Source organism: Typopeltis vanoorti, chromosome 5, assembly GCF_054136105.1.
Source record: "Typopeltis vanoorti isolate ZY-2024b chromosome 5, IOZ_Tvanoo_1.0, whole genome shotgun sequence".
Taxonomy (NCBI): domain Eukaryota; kingdom Metazoa; phylum Arthropoda; class Arachnida; order Uropygi; family Thelyphonidae; genus Typopeltis; species Typopeltis vanoorti.
Window position 1 is genome coordinate 110,373,811 of NC_143553.1, and position 20,666 is coordinate 110,394,476.

Genomic DNA, 20,666 nt, shown 5'->3' on the forward strand with positions numbered 1-20,666 from the left:
CACCAAAAATATTACAAAAAGTCAAAATGACGTAAAGGGAAATAAATTAAAACGCTATGTTTATTTTTGAAGTAAAACTTTAATTTTAATAACATTCTGAAATGTTATTTCTCTTGCTTTTCTGTTAGTAAAATCGTCAATGATATTGGAGAAGTCTATTTCATAGTAATGTAGGTAATTCTTAATCAAATTTTATTTAGAAAAACCCCTCTCACAACTAGCAACACTTACAGCAACTGTGAGGAAAATTCGCAGTAGTATTACAATATTTGGAAATTAGTTCTCGAGACTGTATTTGAAAATTAACTGCAAAAGTTCAAAAAGGTTCCAAATGCCGCCCCCTCCGCATCCCCCCTAGCTACGCCACTAGATCAGAGGCAGTTTAACATACTCAGTGAAGAAGAAAAGAAATGACCTGGACAACAAGGCCTACCACATGCACTGAAGACGATTGTGGCGCTCTTCTCTATCTTCACTGATTCCTGTCATTAATGCTGACGATTAGATACGCTAAAATCTAGGAGAGATCATAGTGTTGACTCTCTTACAGATCCCGAGTTCTGTAAAACTTGTGCCAATTCCAGGAAGAGTTTCATAGAACAGAGCTAACTTATACATGGAACTGTTTGAATTTTGATTCAAACAGTTTCATGTATAAGTTAGCTCTCCATGTACAGATTTTCCTTGTTATCTGAGTCATTTCGTTTCATATCTTCACTGAGTGTGCATTGTTAATTGCCTCTGATAATGCTAACGAAACGTCGGCTTGTAAACAATTAATTTTACTCGGTAAATTATTTATTTGCATTCCACTTGCACAGCAACAGCTATGGAAATTTGAATATGAAAACACAGGAGTATTAGAGCTCGGTTTTTGCTTATTTAATTTTAAGATATTCGGTTAAAAACTTTTAATGGATTTTAAAAATATGAATAAGTAAATAAATTCTCTGCCGTTAAATTACTCAGACTGCACTCTTTCAGCCTTTTTGTCCGAGATTGAGCGCATTCACGCAGTGACCTAGATGGGAAGCGATGTTCCTAATCCTAATTACTATTCATTTATATTTATTAGTGTCTGTTCCGAACTGATTTTGTTGAGTTGCAAATTGAAAAAAAATAACTGTATTTCTTCGTAGAGGGAAAACAGTCGATCTTTTGTGGAAGACGGTCCCCTATACATAAAAGATCAACCTGCTCTGCAATCGACCAAAAAAAAAAAAGATGAATTAAAAAATCTTCCTCTTCATTTTGTAAAACTACGATCGTGAGGATTCGCACACCCTTATTTCTGGGTAGTTATATTATGAGTGAAAGCACTGTTGTAGCAATGGTTTCAAGACCATTCTCAGATAATGCAAAATCTAGAGTCAATGGATAGGAATGACCTAACAGGAGATGTTATTTTTTGATGATGCAAAGATGGACCATTAGTGATGCTACTCATATACAGTACACCACTTACAGAATGAATGCTTAAACTGTGAACAAGTGATAATGGATGTCAGTTCAATATTAATAAACGTTAGTTGAAGTTCAAAGGTCACATAGTAAAATTAAGAATACAAATCAGTATAATTGTGATGTTGAAGTGAACATTGGTATGTAAGGATAAGAAAGTAATTTTGCTAGTTTACATGGCCTTGATACAACTGCATTTCAAATACTGTGCGCAGATTTGGTATCATGGATTCCAAATCATGGTGACAAGAGTACAAAGAAGAGTTACAAAATGATCGGACCATGGAAGATAGATTTCAAAGACAGATTCAGAGTATTTGGACACTGATAAACAGAAGAAAGTGGGGGTGGTTGAATGGCGGTCTTAGAAACGTCTGAAAAGTTTTTATAGGGCATCGGCTCATAAAATTGTTTGGTATGTTATATAGAAGAAAGGGAGAAAGAGCAGAGGCGTAGCTAGAGGGGGGAGGTCTGCCACGGGCAGCACTTTGAACCTTTTTTGAACTTTTGCAGTTAATTTTCAAATACAGTCTCGAGAACTAATTTCCAAATATTGTAATACTACTGCGAATTTTCCTCATAGTTGCTGTAAGTGCTGCTAGTTGTGAGAGGAGTTTTTCTAAATAAAAATGATTAAGAATTACCTGCATTACTATGAAATAGACTTTGCCAATGTCATCAACAATTTTGCTAACAGAAAAGCAAAAAAAATAACATTTTTGAATGGTGGAATTAAAGGTTTACTTCAGAAATAAAAATAGTTTTTTAATTTATTTCCCTAAGTTTTGACTTTTTATAGTATTTTTGGTATGTATTGAGAGGGGCGGCAAACTCAGGGACCGCCCCGGGCCCGAAAAAGCTCTAACTACACCACTGGGAAAGTGAGAGAGAGAGAGAGGGAATGTGTGGATGTTAAATTTGTGTGCGGTTAAGAAAGGTTGAAAGGTAAACCTTTCTTTCACGAGCAGTGAGCATGCGAAACAGTTTGTCTATTGAAGTGGTGAGTGCATCTAGTGGGAATGAGTTTAACAGAAAGTAAGACAGATAATGTAGTTTATGTTTTGCCTTCCACAATGAATCACTGACTCCTTAGAGGTCTCTAATAATAATAATAATAATAATAATAATAATAATAATAATAATAATAATAATAATAATAATGCCAAGTAAAGTTACAAAATGCTCTGAACTTTAATTATTGTAACTGAATTTGAAATCGAATTTCAACTAAATTCAGGAAGGGTAAAAAAGCGCTGTCTATTGGTAACAACGGTTAGATTATTCAACGTATATTGGGTCGTAAAATTCATTTCAACTACAGACTATGATCTTGGAAAATCAAATGCTAGTAAGGTTGAAACAAAGAATGATGAGGGTAAAACCAGTGCTAGCTGTATTTCAAAAGACACGAGCAAGGGAACAATATTTATTTCAAGTTAAAATTATGCAAGAATTTCATTAGGAGAAAAAGACACACTGACAAAGAGTATTTGAAAGAGAATACTTATGAGTAATTATATGGAATGAGAGTTTCTCTAGTGACTTTGTCAGAAAGTTTGGAAATTGATTAGAGACTATTAAACATTACAATCCAGTAATATGCGCATTTTTGGAAAACAGTAGCTAACCTATTGAAAAGTCTTTATGAAGACTGCTATAAACCTGAACGAAAGTCTGCCAAAAATGTTTTCAAGTAAAGGACACTTGTGAGGAATTATTTCCTTCCTGTTCAATGTCACAGCGTGATTCCTGGCCCCATAACACAGCTTTCCCAGCTTCCACGTTCCACTGTACATGCTGTTTGCACCACTGAAAAATTTTGTTTCGGGTGATCTGGGGCTTGCATATTGCGGTCCTACCATGGAAACCCATGCTGTAAGCCTCGGTTCTGAATGTTTTTGTGCAGATTCATGTTCCAGTCGATGCCGAACTCCGCATTCAGCGTGTCGGCCTACAAATGGCGGATTTTACATATTATTCTTCGTACACCATACGGTCACGTTCAGTGAGTCGTCTACGGCTGGTAGTACTTGCAGTTGACTCCCTGCACTTTTATCTTAGTATGACATCACTAACTGTTGACATAGAATGGCCCAATTTGTTAACAATTTGCCAAACAGATAGGCCTGCAACATACCATCCTATCCAAACGCCTCTTTCAAATTCCATCAGTTCGCTTCTCGCAGTCCATTTCATCCAGACACAGTTGCATTCACTTAGGAGCATCATATTCTTCCAATTTATACCGGTTACAAACACGTGACTCGTCATATGGCACGATGCATCTTGCCCATGGGGTTAGCCGTTGTCTTCTTTCCAAGCAGAGCATAGTAGAATAACATACAGGTGAACAGGATGGATATTAAATTGTCTTTTATCTATGAAAAAGCATGTTGTCCGCTCTAAACTACTATAAATATAGATTGCTAAGATGTAATGTTCCTCTGAAGCCAATTAAGGAAAATCAATGCCTGTTGCCTAATACTGTGTGGTAGCAAAATATTTTGCTTTTCAGTATATCAGTAACAGTGGTGAAAGTATGTTGCATTTATGTGAATCGGCAACAAATTTAAGATGTTATGAAAATATATTACGCTACGTGGTTTGGAATTGCGGGTCAAAGTAAATAATGCTATGAAACCAATGTATAGCTGATCAAAAAGCATAAAATTTCGATTAAAGAGCAGGTTGTTGACTGCTATTATTTATTAAAGGCTTGAAAATCGCTCACGTTGATCAAAAATCGTGCATCCAAAGGAAGATTTCCATTGAATCCTGAAGAAATCCTCAGACGATTAGGTCACGTATATTCTTTCGTGCGATTAAAATTGTTATTAATATAATGGTTATTGAATATACTTTTCTTTTAAATTTTTATGCCTTCCATTCTTTTTTTTTTTAATTCTTAAGAGTTAAGATTTTTTTTAGAATTTTGAGCTTTTAGATTAACGAAAATCAGATAAATCTTCTAACACTTTCTTATTCCAAAACAAAGTAACCAGAAGTCTTTTAGTTGTTACTGATTTTTGTAAATGAGGTCGCAGCCTATCTTCACCCTTAGCTGTCATCAAAAGTTGATCCAGTAATTTTTAATGACTTTAGAAAAATCAGGGAAAGAGTATTGCAAGAATGTACTTCCATTTTGTCATCCTAAACGCAAACACTAATATGGTTGTGATATTGTATAAAATAGTAATGCTGATTCTATGATAGATTTATATGAGACGTGGAGTCAAAATTCCGAGTTCCATGAGGAGAAAAATGCTATTTACTTGAGCCAAAGATTAAATGATTTGAGAACTACATAAAAAAAATTTAAAAAAGAGAAAAGAACGTAGCGTCATTTCTAAGTTCTGTATAAATCGAAATTTTTATTATCTACGAAAGTTAATTAATAGAATATTAATTAGTAGATTATTAGTTTTCAGATAGATATTTAATTAGATAATTAATAGAAAGAAAATTAATAAAATATAAAAACTTTAAACAAGATATGATTCCTCTGCCTGTCATATTGGGTGGACCCTGAATGGCCATCACCACAGATGTGCATGAACGCAAGGCAAACTGAGTTAGTTTCCATATATGTATTTACAAGCACGTCCGGCACCAACTGCAGTAGTCTTCTTTAGATAACGCTGTTGTCCCATTGCCGCTTTGAGTTCTACGCATACAGTTAAACTTGTAAAGAAAACTTGAGGATTTTCAACCAACCCCCTCTCTCTCTCTCTCGTTATTTGCCCACTTGATTCATATAGAATGGACGTGTGAAGCCTCTGACAAAGCACTGGATTCTATGAATGATTAAAGGGTTCATCTAATAAACTGACCAATAGTCTATCACATTTCGTGTAACTATTTTGCAGACTCATTAAATGATTTAAATATTTAAATTCAGCTTTTTTTTTCTTCATCAATAACTGGTTGATCAATGTGTTATTTTCTCGTTCAGTAAATTTCTCACCTTTTGTGGGGGGGGGGGGGGGGGGCAGTTACCTTCCATCCTTGCAATAGTATATCAAGATTAGGTGACAAGTCTTTAGCCACATGGTCGGTAAACTAAAGAGATGATTATCTGATCTGAACTTGATTTAAATTTTACTCAACAAAAGTTTACGGAATATATCGTTTTGACATGAATTTATTGTTTTGAATATATCGTTTTAACAAGTGTCGCATTTTCAGTCTGTGCTATTTCGTTGATTTCATTTATAACACAATGGCATCACTACCATCAGCACACATTGACATTACTATCAACACACAAGATTATCTACTGCCCACCATCACCAATAGTATTTTATCTGTAAATTGCATGTGTTATCTGGGCATATTTGTCTATATGCAGGATAAAAATTCAAAGTTTCTGGGAGAAAAATCCTATCTCCATATGAAATCAGATAACTTACCTTCAGTTGAAAAAAGTCCATATAAAGATTTCTTTCGTTAAAACAAGAATGAATGATTTCGGTTCTTTCACTTCATGTATTGTAATCCAGCTCTATATCCTGCATTCTTTGTTGGTAATTGTTGGAATAATTGAAACCTGAGTCACTGCAAGAGCTAATCAGAGATTTCCTCATGCTGTGTGAAAGTAAGCCTTGACTCTTATTTAGGGTGATGTATGCGAGTAGATAACGTAATTTGATTGTTTGAAACAATGTGCAAAGAAAGTTTTTTACAATTAAGACAGCAGTGTAGCCTTATGGTAGACCATGGAATGGTTAGTCAATGTAACATGTTTTCTCTTTTATGAGCCATACTGCTATAGTGTTCTACCTCATGGATTTCATAACTCTATCCATCAGTATTCCACTCTAGCATAATCAGTATTCCACAATCCTGATATCATTTTTAATACAGGTAACCCTCGTATAACGGGTAGTTATATAACATAGTCTACAAATTGTAGTAACTCTTGTTGAACGCGGTACTTATACAAAGCGGTTTCGATATAAGACGGTCTACAAACTGTAGTAACCCTTTATCTTTTCATATATTTTTCAACGCGCGACTTAAAAATCAAATTTTATCTTCGTTAAATTTGCGTGTGCCCGTATCGCGCATGTAGTTATAAGTAGAGAATTTATATTAGGGGAAATACCCTTTAGCACGCATGTACATCAATTGTTTACCGTATAAAGTATTTATTGTTCAAAATTTGTCTTCGTTTTCTGCCAGGAAAGCGCATTAAAAACCATAAGTGTATTAATCTCAAGCTGAGTACTTTATTTTTTGGTGAGTTACATACAATATGTAATGCTTTTTTTTTATGAAAAAAAAAATATTTTTATAGTAATGGCACTTAGAGCATTTTTGCGATATACGCATTTGTTAATAGGGATAAACCCACCCACTGTAAACTGCCAAGGTCACAATTGAACAAGACTGAAGATACATTCGGTTTCGATCAGCACATGAGACTCAACCTTCGCGAACTTCTCCATAAGTGCTCCAATCTCTACAATAGTGAATTAATTGACGGGGAAATAGATTTAAATGAGGAGAAACTGATACAATTAATAGATGACGTCGAACCAAATGGCGGGGAAAGTTCTGCCGAAGATGCTGATTGTGATGAAACTGTTAATGAATTCAGTTTAAAGAAATTAGTGGAAGGATTGGACTTGGCAAGAAAGTTATTTTATGGATAATGATCTCCCAATGGAGCGCTCCGGAAAATTCACGGACAATTGGTTTGTTTAGTTCCGTATTATGAACTTAATAAAAAAATTGCAGCATAGTGGTAAGCAAGATCTTATTACTGCCTTCTTGATAACTAAACCAGCCGAAGTATGCAATGAGAATTATACTAATGATGTCCAAGAGATTTCAAGTGATGATGACGTCCGGCCACTCGTAAATAAAGCACATCTACGAAATGTTAGTTTTGAAGAGAGTGATGACGATTAAAATATACACTTTATTTTATTTTGCCTAAAACATTTATGTATTATGTGCAATGAAGTTTACATACAATTTATAATTTTTTATACTTTTATACTATTTGTTTCATAGTTTACATGTTTTCTTAACTTACATGAATTACCTGAATTAAATAACAAATATTTTTGTTGGATATGTCATCGTTTATATAATCTTTAAAAAAAAATGATTTCGGAACCTAACCCTACCTTTTCTATGTGATCTGAGTCTCGCATAACGCGATTTATATAACGCGGCATTTTTGTGGAACCTAACATCCGCGTTATACGAGGGTTACCTGTACTCTCCTTTGCACTTTCTCCACTGTATCAGAATCACAACGGAAACCAGGAGACCAAACCTACGCACAATAGTCCAAGTGAGGTCTTATGAAGGCCTTGTAAAGAGGTATAAAAGGTCGCTATTAAATGTGGTTTCTAATAAAAAAAAAAAACTTCTTTAGTGAATGGGGGAAATACCAAGATTTAATATATTGACTTATTTATAAAACACTTATGTTATTTTTGTGATATTATTTATCATGTGATATTAAATATTATTCATCATGTAATATTATTTTTATTGGTTAACATATTTTTCAGATAACGATTCATTGTCAGAATTCCCTTCAATATTTTTTTACGAAAATTTTCATTGGAATTTCGTGAAAAAAAAAAATCGTTGGGTTCCAATAGTCTCAAAAAATAGTAAGAAACACTGTTTCCCAACTTTCACTACTCATACACTTTTAAAATTTTAATAACAGCGCGTATCACCCCCCCCCCCCCGCTCCCGACAAAGACAGTTTGGGTGAAGTTATAATAATAATAATAATAATAATAATAATAATTTACAGCTTTCTTCAATCCACTGCTGGATGAATGACTCACCAGGCTTCTTGGCCGATCTTGTGCATTTCTCCACCCCAGAAATGTTCTTAATGTCTTTTTATCTCATCATCCTCCCACCTTACCGCTGGTCTACCTGGTTTTTGATGTTCAGTTCTTGGTGTACATTCTGTTGTTCTCCTTGCCCATCTGTTTTCAGGTATACTCATCACATGTTCTGCTCAGCGCCATTTATTGCCTTTAATTATTGTTGCGATGTCTTTTACTTTCGTTTTCTTACTAAACCAGTTATATTTTATCTAACAGTGTTATTCCCAAAATGGCTCTTTCCATGTTTCGTTGATAATAATAATAATAATAATACTGTATTTCATTCAAAGATTCTAAATTATAAAAGTACTTATTTTTTTAACATTTGCGTTGTAATGAAATTAGTTATGTGAATTTATTTATAAATTTTTAGTTACGGTAGTCCAAGTTATCAAGTGAAGTGAATTATGAAAATATCCCGTTTTTAACCAGTGATCCATCAATATTAACGCTTTTAATAAATAACAAACAGGGATGTTTAATTATTATTAGTCTACACTGCAAGATTTCTCAATAACCCCACGTCCGCCAAAGAAGTAAGCGTAGTATTGAGGCGAAACAGTCATATAATTTCAGACACAAATGATTCCGAAATTTAGCGGAGAGTTCCGACTGGATAGTTCGAACTATTTGAATTTAAACTTTTAATGCAAACAATTCGAGCACGCAGTTGGAACGGGATTGTATAGCGAAACGCATCGCTAACGAAGGTCAAGACGATACTTGCCAAGAGACTTTTTATATTTTTTTCGTTTTTGAAAATTATAGAATGTTATGCACTGTCTGTTACAATATGGTAAGAAAAACATAAAAAGTAAAAAAAAAAAAAAAGAAGTTCTTCCTACACCTGGTGGTGGTGGTGGGTTACCGTACCACATTTTTGGAAACGCTGCTCCAGAAGATTACGTTTAGTCTGAACTAAATGTGCTAACATTCCCACTATTTTAAAGAGATATCCAAAAAAGCAACATCATATTATCAAAGTGAATTGTTAAATTTATATATAAAAAAAGCTGGCGAATTTACTACAAAATTCTAGACGGAAAGTTTTCACTCTATATCGTTGTTTTAGTTGTTCATATTATTTTTATTGTATTTAATTTCATTCTTTATGTGATCCACGATTGTAAAGATTGTAAAACATAGTAACTTAGTCCGGCTAAAGATTTTTTACAATTTTATTAAGCTTATATATATTTTTACATAATACCGAAGTCCTGCTCCAGAGAACAACGTAGACTTTTTTTAAGCTTCCAAAAAGCAGGACGACAAAATTCATCTTCAACCTAAAGGACAATCACAAATATCCATATCTACATCGGATTCAAACATGTAGCCTGTTAGTTGGAGAGCAGCTCGAGTCCCGACCACTCATTCGGTCAACCAGTTAGCGTATCCTATTTTAAGATTTGTTAATAATATTACTGGGGTATTATATTGTTAATAATTTTTCATCGAAGTTCATTGCACGCAGTAATTTCTTCTTCAAAGATTTATGTTCGAAATGGTTAATAGTTCTTAAAAGAACTGGGAGAGGGACTGAGTCCTTGACTCTTTATCCGGTCATGTGAATGAAGAAAATCTATTTGGACTGGGTGTTATTAAGCTAAAAGCTCTAGTCATGGCTGGGTAACGGCAATAGCCGTGCCTCAGTTAAAACTTCATTGGCTACAGCATTGCCATTCGTTACCCTGGAAGTCCTAAAAAGGACTCTTCCAAATCTCTCCGAAATGGTTACTAAATTTTAAACGGAGATTTTAATGTAGAATGGGTGTTTAAAAAAAAATGTGGTATCTTATTTTTTTTTAAATTATTTTATGAAACACAGAAAACTGTAAGGTTTAGATGATCAAATATTTTTAGTTCTTCTTGTTAACATAACATTTCTAAGAAATAACATAAAAGTTATCATAAGCTTTTTTTTTATTTGGATTCGAATTGAACGAATTACAACATTAGAAGTATAGCACCTGGTGCCATTGTAGAGTAGTCAGTAGGAACAACGCTCAATGATTAGAAAGTGCAGTGTTCAAATCCTGTATGAGCCCCGTCCATTTTGAAGGATTTTGGTTAAAAGTTAGCTAGGTTCGGATAGGAGTTTTCTCCTCCAGGAAAATCGGGATTTTTTTTTTCCTGCTAAAACAAAAATACCTGTCGGAAAACTTACATATTAGTAGATAGATGATGGCCATAAGAATAACTTCCTATAACTACATTAATTACGTGTAGGAAAACTTTGCTGCAGACTATTGTGCCTAACATGAATTTAGGTGATGTTTAAATGCTTTTTTTATTATAACTGCGCGATAAGTTAATATATAATTATGTTAATATCTGTTATATTTGAGATGAATTATGTAATTAATTTATAATTTATTATTATTAAATCAATTATATTCATAATATCTTTTCAATTCTTATTTGCCGTATTGTTAAATTCCTTAAATCACGTGATTTAATTCTTATCCTGTTTTGCTTTTATCTCTTCTACGTGATGTCTTCCCTTGAAACAAATTCCTATGGATACCCTTTGGGACTCATAGTCCAGCTCTATATTCGGAAGCCGAAGTAACAAATCAGAAAAAAAAAAAAAAAAAAAGAACTATAGCTTGAATTCAAATATGCAATAATTGAATGCTAAAAAGGAAATAGTTATTACAAGAAAGAAAATTGTTATGTACGTCTATAACGTAAACAAAACAGAAATCATGATATGGTATGTATCCTAAAATTTAGCTACCGATTAAAAAAAAAAAAAATTATAAGAGTTTTTAGTTGAAGTAGTCCTAAAATCTCCTCCTGAGATATCCTTGCCTAAGTAATTGAACAAAATGAAAAAGCGACAACTGAGAGTAAAATTACTTCTAAAAATATACAGAGACCAAGATAAGGGTTCGAATTACTCTTGAGCTGTATGGGGTGTATGGAGTATGATGTATGTAGTTTTTCAAGTGATACGATTTTTCTATGGAAGAGAGGATTTAATCTATTTTTAAATTAACTTTTTTGTACTATCGTATATCACTATTATTTTTTTAATGGAAGAGAACCAAAACAACTTCTTGACTGTCAGAAAGTGAAGTCATTCAATGAAGTCAATTACCATATATGCGAACGTATAAGACAAGCCCTAAAAAAATAAATAAATACATGCTTAAATACGAATATTTATATATGAAATATATTAATATAATATTAATATATCGATATATTAACAAGATAATTAATATAATATGAATTTTATTATACATTCATGCGTATCCACTCTCCAACCAACAGGTTCCAGGTTCGAATCTAGCTGCGTGCATGAGTGTTTGTGATTGTCTTACCTTGTGTATTGCTATAACCTTTGATATGGCGTAGTATAACCTTTTCTGTCCTTGTGCCATTAAAACCATAAATCCACATCATCTACAGTAATGTATCCTACAGTATTATATCCTACAGTAATGTATCCTATACTGACTCCTACATTACTGGGAGTCAGGCGATCCCTAGATGGCTTCATAGGAATTATAGAAGTGATTGCCTGGTTGTAAGTATATTCAGCTAACCCGCGGGCTCCTTAGTTGCATCCATTTATAATAATTGATTCCGAAAACAAATCACAGTTATAACTAAAACACTATTTCTTCTTTGGGCAGTCATTATCAGGAGCATTTTAGACATTTTGAGAACATAACTGTCACGTTTTTATGTCCATCTATTTACACGATGTTTAAAAAATAAAAGGTTGCATTGATTGCAAAATGTGAAGATAACGTTACGTTATTTAGGGAGGGGGGAGTAATATAAGGAATACTAGACAGAGGCTAGGGGTTGACAGGGTCAATGACATGTTTTTCTCGTATAGCGTATCAACTGAACCGAATGCTGATATCTGATAGCAATGGGAATTTGATATTTTTCTATAGGCTGAAATACAAAACTATTCCAACAAAATTAAATGCAAAATAAAAATGCTTCGCACTTTTAAGATTTTCTTCACAATTTTCTTCAAAATTGGCATCTTACACTGAATTTGAACCCAGATCTTTCATCAAAGGACGTCATTATTGGCTGAGCTACGGAGACTTATGTTTTCGTATATTAATTATATTAAACACATAATAGTTAACTTATTATATCGCAACCAAATTACAAAGAGTCTTAGAGTTCCATGAAGTTGAATATACTACTACTCAGTGGCGGCTCGTGGCTTGAGATCGTGGGGGTGCTGCAAGTTTCGAAATATACATATACACTGTAAGTACAGTGTATACGTGGTTGGATAAAGTATCAAAATTATGGTAAAAATTTAAAAAAAAAATTAAACATATTGTTTATTATCGATAAAATTATACAGTTTAGTATAATTCAAAATTATGGTAAAAATTAAAAAAAAAAATCCATTCCTTTAATTGTCATTAAAGGAATGGATTTACAATTTTTGGACATTACAATTAAATCCTTTAATTGTAATGTCCAAATATTTAAAGAGGCGGAGTAAACACGATAAGCACTACGAACGCTCTACTACTAGCGCAAACTGCATATAAATAACAGTGGAACTGCGCGTCGGACAGTGCCGCATTACGCTAATAGCTCGTATCTCACTATGACGTGTATATGCTTGCGCGAGTAGCAATATGACACTATGATAAACACAGCACTGCTAGCGTCCTTCGCCCTCCTAAGTGCTACAAGATGGATTTTTATTATTTTTTATACAAAATAATAGAATTGTATAGGATTGTGATGATAAAATTAAATATTACAAGCAAATATAAATAAATTAATAAATATATTTATATATCGAGAAAAATTGGGAATGTGCAGTTCCTCAGTGCCTACCTATGCACGAGCCGCCCCTGCTACTACTACTACTAATAATGATAATTATTATTATAGTTTATTACATCAGTACAAAAGAAAGGACAACAATAAAGAATGAACCGAATGGCTTTGGAATTAGGGACGTACTCTTCAAAGTTGTACTAGATACAATAGCTCTTTGGGGTTTTAAATCAATATAATTAGATTATAGGTCTCGAGAGACAAAATTATTTTAAATGAAAGCGATAAAAAATAAAATAAAATAAAAGCCAAGAGAAAAAAGAACTGAAATCGATCTACTTTAAAAGATGTTTTGACCAGATGATAATGTTTTGCATATATTAAGTCAGAATTTCTTTCCAATTTGATATAAATATTTATTACGATTACGTTTTATTTATTAGTCTACTAACTACATCCAATACAATCTAAAACTTTACTTTCTATACTTTCTAAAATTTTTCTAAGATCATACAAAGCACAATTTGAATACTGACTCTTTAACAATATTGTACTTGTTTCATCCGTGAAGAGATCTTTCAATTTTTGGATTCTCTAAATGTTATTATTATTACATTACAGAGGTGTATGGGCACCTCCATAGAATCCTAAGACTCATCGTGGAGACCCAAACTATCAACACACTATCTATCGTATCTCTCCTTGAAACCGTTATCATACAAAGCATCCTCACTCCTTTGCTAACTACACTCAATTTCCAGAAATGACCCCTTGTTTTTCTCTCTCAAGCCCAGCGCTGAAACTTTTGCAACCCCAAACTCTCAATCTATCCTCATAGGGAGCATCATACATCATACATCACACATCATGCACTTTATTTAAAACATGCTAAACGCTGATTTTTTTTTTTTTTTTTTGCTAAATTGGTGAAGCGAAAATGCTTTTCATATACCCTGCTATCTCTAAAGAAAATGTATGGGCGGGGTAGAGCTATAAGCTCTGATTATTGCAGGAAGGTAACAGCAATGGCCGAGCCTCAGTTAAAACTTCATTGGTTACAGCATAATTTTACCCTGCATTTTATCCATTATCTTCCCTGGTTATCCATTTTAGTCGCCTCGTACGACATGTATGGGCTACAGTGGGGCTATTCTTATCCCAGCCACCACACGGGGTCACTAAACACTGATTTTCTTGCGATCCATTTATTATCATTTTATTATTATTATTTGTCATCTCCAGGGAATCCAAAGACTCATTGAGGGAGGGCATCTACTCTACAACTCTGCTTCCACCACCACTCACAATCCACCAACTGACCTCAACTATACCAACGCCGATCACCATTACTAGTATTTCCACAGACAATCACAAACATCCATGCCCACGGCGGGATTCGAACCCGCAGCCAATTGACTGGAGAGAGAACACCCTGACCACGCAGTCCTTATAAGGACTGGCTTAAAGAGGCAAAGCAAGAATGCTTTTCATCTTCCCCGTTATCTGTAGAGGACAGTGTGGGGATAAGGTGTTATTGAGCTATTAAAGCTCTGATCATGGCAGGAGGGTGCCTCAGTTAGAACTTCATTGGCTACAGCATTACCATCCATTACCCTCCAAGGGTATTAATCACCGTATGTTTAAGTAAAGGTGATATCTCAAAAATATCGGACGATCTCTAGGCCACTCATTCGTGGGCGAAAGACCGTCCAAATCTCCGCGTTGGTTCTACTCAGTGAAACTCGACCACCGAGCAGAACCGCTCATTCCGAAGAAAATAATTCACCGGCAAGTACCCCTCAGCGGGCCGTGCCGGAGAACACTTTCCCCGGAGACTCAATTGCTCCCTTAGGGCACAACCTAAGAGAGCGAACTCATTAACCCAGGATAACAGCAACAGCCGAACCTCAGTTAAACTTCATTGGTTCAGCATTGCCATCCGTTACCCTATATGGGCATCTCATATAAAATCAATCACCGACTATTTAAGTAAAGGTGAAATCTCAAAAAATCGGACAATCTCTAGGCCACTCCATAGTGGGCGAAAGACCGTCCATATCTCAGCGTTGGTTCCACTCAGTGACGGGCTCCCCGACTACTGAGCAGAACCGCTCAAATTCCGAAGAAATAATTCACCGACAAAGCCTCTCAGCGGGCCGTGCCGGAGAACACTTTCCCTGGAGACTCAAAGTGCTCCCTTAAGGCAAAAACCTTAAGAGAGCGAACTCAAAAACTCATCATCCAAGGGGGTAACAGCAACAGCCGAACCTCAGTTAAACTTCATTGGTTTAGCATTGTCATTCATTACCTCCAAGGGTATAAAATCAATCACCGCATCTCACGGTCGATTCCAATTCTTCTCGCCATCCATGTCCTTATAAGGACTGGCTTAAATTGGCGAAGCAAGAATGCTTTTCATCTTCCCCGTTATCTGTAGAGGACAGTGTATGGATAAGGTGTTATTGAGCTATTAAAGCTCTGATCATGGCAGGAGGGTAACAGCAATAGCCGAGCCTCAGTTAGAACTTCATTGGCTACAGCATTGCCATCCATTACCCTCCAAGGGTATTGGATTGAATGAATCAATCATCGCATCTCACGGTCATCTAATCAATCATCCATGTCCTTATTCTTATAGTCCTTATAAGGACTGGCTTAAAGGGGTGAAGCAAGAATGCTTTTCATATTCCCCGTTATCTGTAGAGGACAGTGTAGGGATAAGGTTAATGAGCTCTTAATGCTCTGATCCTGGCAGGAGGGTAACAGCAATAGCCCACCATCTATGTCAGCCAGGCTGGTATAGTATTATTGATAGAGTATATTTAATTTTTAAAGGTGTGTTGTATATCTGTATATAAATTATAATTATTTAATTGACAGAAACCAAGATTATATTTAAAACAATTTTTTATGGTAAATAACATATTAATAAAAAGAAATATAAAATAAATACAAAAAATAAGTGAACACAAAATTTAATTTTTGGGATGATTAAGATAATTAAATGTACATTTATATTTTCCAATTTCGATTATGATAAAATTAAGTGAAATTAAAATATTTTAATTAATATTATAATGCATGGTAATTAGAAAAAATAGTACTCGATGTTAAACTTCTGAATTTCATTTTATTCGCAATATTTCACTTGGTTCATCCATTCTTACATTCTTGAAGCCCATTTTGTTCAGTGAAGCATAACGAGTTATTCATGCATGCCTTTTACACAATACAGCTATAGAGGGTTCGTAAAACAACTGGTGTTATGGAAGGAAAGCTCACAGCTGCTAGAAACAATGCCAGTGAATCATACCATAGTTTGCTTAGTGTAGTGGTAAAATAGTAAAATATTTTCCTGCAGTAAATTCGTATGACTTATGTTCCATACTTCACACGGTTTGTTAATATTCAATAAAATTAAAATTTATTTCATAAAAAAAAATGGTTTATGAAAATTTTCTTCACTGTGAAGGTCAAGTGATTCTAAATGTGTTACTATTAAAATCAAAAAGAAAATAAAAATAATAATTATATAGCGTATTTTATAAGAAATAACTTTGCGACAGCGTTTTCCATTTATAAAATTTAACAAGGAGGTATGAAATAAAAAGGTTTAACTGTCATTTTATAGGGTTAAATAAGAAATGACGTCACACATTTTTTCCTGTGATTGTGAAGTTATATTGGACACTTCAGGCTTCAACGAAATTGTAATCGTATTAGTCGTAAGATTGTGAAAGCGACCTTTTAAGAAGATGATTATTCTTAATAAATTTCTTTTGAACAAATGCTGATGGAGGAATACGTAGGCAGCGATCTTATATTTTATTAACAAATATTACACACACACACACACAGAGAGAGAGAGAGAGAGAGAGAGAGGGGCGTTTAACCATGTAGCGGCAAAGAGACGTGCTATTGAATAACTTACATTGCGAACAGCTTGTTAACCTTTTTTATTATTATTATTATTTCTTTTATGCTCTTAGCATTAACGAAAGAAGTGAGCTAAATTAACCAGAAATCTTTGAAGGGAATGATTGGTAAGGGAGTAATTTGTATGGGAAAATGTGCGGCTAATGAAAACATTTCAGAATTAACAAATGCTAATGTTAACTCTTGAAATTAGTCAAATGTAGATCGATTTCAAGGTGTTTACAATATCTTAGATCTAGCTATTCATTCGTATTTAATATTATGTTTAAGAGAGAGAGAGAGAGAGAGAGAGAGAGAGATTTGTAACCGTTTTTTTACAATTTTATTAAAAATCAATTTACTGATTGAGCGTTTTTTATAAACTACAATGAAGATACGTAGCAAATGGCAGCACTGTATTGTATATATTACCTATATAAAGGCTTTTTAGGAGCACCCTAAACCCACTGTATAGAAATATATTCAGAGAAATAATGTGGGCCATTACTGATAGCCCAAACTAACTAGTATTCACACAATACCTATCAAACCTCTCCTTAAATTGATTCACTGACAAAGCACTCTAACCACCTCCAGCAACAACTCTTCCACACTTACGTCACCCCACCACGAAAAAAAAAAAAAAAAATCTAGTCCTCACGTTTCTACTCTACACTTTTACTCAACTTCCACTATTTCAATATTTTATATATTTCTACGAAAATGTTATACATATTTTCATAAATAATATTTATAAAGATTTTAGAATCCTTTATTTTACAACACGCCACATTTTTGTAAGAAACTTTGTCATAGCAAGATATTAAATTGGAGGATGTTATGTCTCCAGCCATATTTTATAGCCAAATATAGAGTTCCCTTAGGATTAATTTAACTTTCTCACATAGGATTGCTTTAATATCGAGAGAATTTTTGCTCTCCAGATCTCTGCTTGATCTCTGATGAGTCCTAACTGTTCGAAACAGCTGTCAGGCCGCTGAAGCCTAATTTAAACACTAGTAAAAGGCAAAAATACTGCCTCCGAGCAGAGTTGTGTCTTCTAAATAGTGCACCCTAAAGCAACTCTAATGCCGAAGGTTATATTCTCATAATTTCGCTTGTAAATTTGGAAACTTTAAGTTTATATCTATATTTGACTATAAAATATAGCTTGATCCATAACATCTTCCATTTTATTGAGCTAGTTTATTTTTGCACTAATTTTACTCATCTCTCTCTCTCTCTCTCTCACACACACACACACACACACACACACACACACACACACACACACACACACACACACACACACACACACACACACACACACACACACACACGCATAATCAAACAGGTGACACTCTAGAAACCCATTTTTAAATTGCTCAATCGTCTGATTAGTTGGACAGGATGTTTCAGTGACATGAAATATATGAATAAATAAAATAACAGCTTTATCTATTTCGTTATTCTACAGGAAACTGCTTAACTTTAGTATTGCAGATGTATTCTTATTTGCATATACACGAGCCACGTAAAGGGAGGACATCATAAAATTCTTGCGCAAGGAAATATAATGCTCTGTGTTTGTGTGTGTGTGTGTGTGTGTGTGTGTGTGTGTGCGCGCGCGCGCGCGCGCGCGTGTGCGGCCAACGTTGTTGTCTGCTAGAAAATCCATCATACTAACCGACTAATACTGAGTCATATTCGGAGTGGGGGAGGGGATTGTTTAAATGCCAAAATACGCAAAATTTTATTATTATAGTTTAATAGCAGGTAGCCTGAGACAAGATATCAATATTGCAAAAAAAAAAGTATTCCTAGGTTCAAGAATCCCCTTCTCAAATAATAATTATAACGCGTAAGTATAATACCAACAATAATAACAACAATTCTGGATGTGATACAGTTAAAGGGTCAAAGTGATGTGTTAGACGCAAAAGATCTTTTTTTTTATTAACTTCATACTTGTGATTGCTTCATTCAGACGTAGTACTCTCAATTAGTGTGTATGCTGTGTTATTATTCTGCACCTGCCATTTTCAGTGAATCAGCGCTTGTTCAAGGTCACGCCTTACAGACTAGTTGCTTGATAGATGTGTGTTAGTATCTTTTATTTTATATTTGGAAATTATTTTAAGATATAAAAATCCGTGGAATCTCAAAACACTGATAGAAGTCATGCGCATAGCCCTCGCTCTACAGTGGTCGGCAGAAAGATTAAACAACTTCATTAACATTGGGCTATCCGCTGTCTGAATAAAGGCAGTAAACAAATGAATACTAATAAAAAAAACGTTGCTCTACAATAGAGCTCTTGCCATTTTTAGGATTTAAAAAAATTTTCGGGCACAAGTTGACGGTTTTGCGTCCAGTTCTGCATTCCAAGTTCTTCAAGTTTCTAAAATACGTATACAACTATTGCATGTAAATGAAAAGACAATTCACTCCCAGATTTCAAACTTTTTTTTCAAAACTCTCAATTAGTCCACTCACACTATGTACAACCGAGCTTCACTTATCAGGTCTAACTCGAAGGATCTAAAAACAGATATATACGGGAATTCAGCAGAGATTTCTGATAGATGGCATTTGTATTGTTTGGTATCAGTATTATGACTCAGACTGGCTAAGGCCATTATTACAGTGTCTAGGCTATGCGGGTTAAAATATCCAAATTTCTGAGAGAGAGAGAGAGAGACATCATCTGCTTTCATTGAGACCATCGGATTCTTTCAGTCAACAAGACCTGTAGAACGGTCCCTCACGTCATACATGGGGATTCGAACTGATGTTTTTCTCAGGAGTGCAACTGTCGTATTTTCATCGGGGCTGCTCAATGAAGCGACTGTTAACAAAAGTAATTGGTAAATCACGAAGAAGAGGTTACCTTATTCATATCTCTAAAAAATAAAAATAAAATATGATATCAGATATTTTTTCTTTAGATATCAGATTTTCAGATACTGATCAGATGGTTCCTAATGCGCACATTGAACTTTACATGGTTATCAGGCTTTTAGTTCGGACTCCACTTACATCGATGAATATCAAATGCCGTTTAATATTGTGTGTTACCTGTCGAAACTATCTAATAACGATCGGGTTCAAACAACATCGTTAGAACTTTAGCTGCTGCAGCGATCGTTTGACGAGTTCAAATAAATGGCTCCTTTCATTATCTTGCAGCAGGACTGATGAAATGTCCAACAAATATTATGCTTTACAATGCAACTTAAGTCGCTCAAAGTAAAGTACTATCCATTAGTCTTCGCATCTTGCAAAACAAGTTGAGGAAGAACTCCCTCACTATTACAAACAGCGATCAGCATTCTTCACGATGTCTGGTTCTTCGCGGAGTTTTTATTTATTTACTTATTTTCGGTCGATCTTGAGGATCCTAATATTGCCATTTGTTGCTTTCAAATTTCACCTCTTGGATACACTTTCAATGCACTGGGGAGAAGAAATATGCTCTTGTTTCACAGTTAATTTTTACATTCTTCAACTGCTTGCGGCAGTCTTTAGCATATGACAGTCACTAAAAACACACGTAATAACCACAGTAATGACTATTTAATTCATAAATATTTCATCCCAAGTATCTTGGGACATCATCATTAGTACAGTAGTTTAAACAATACTAGGAAT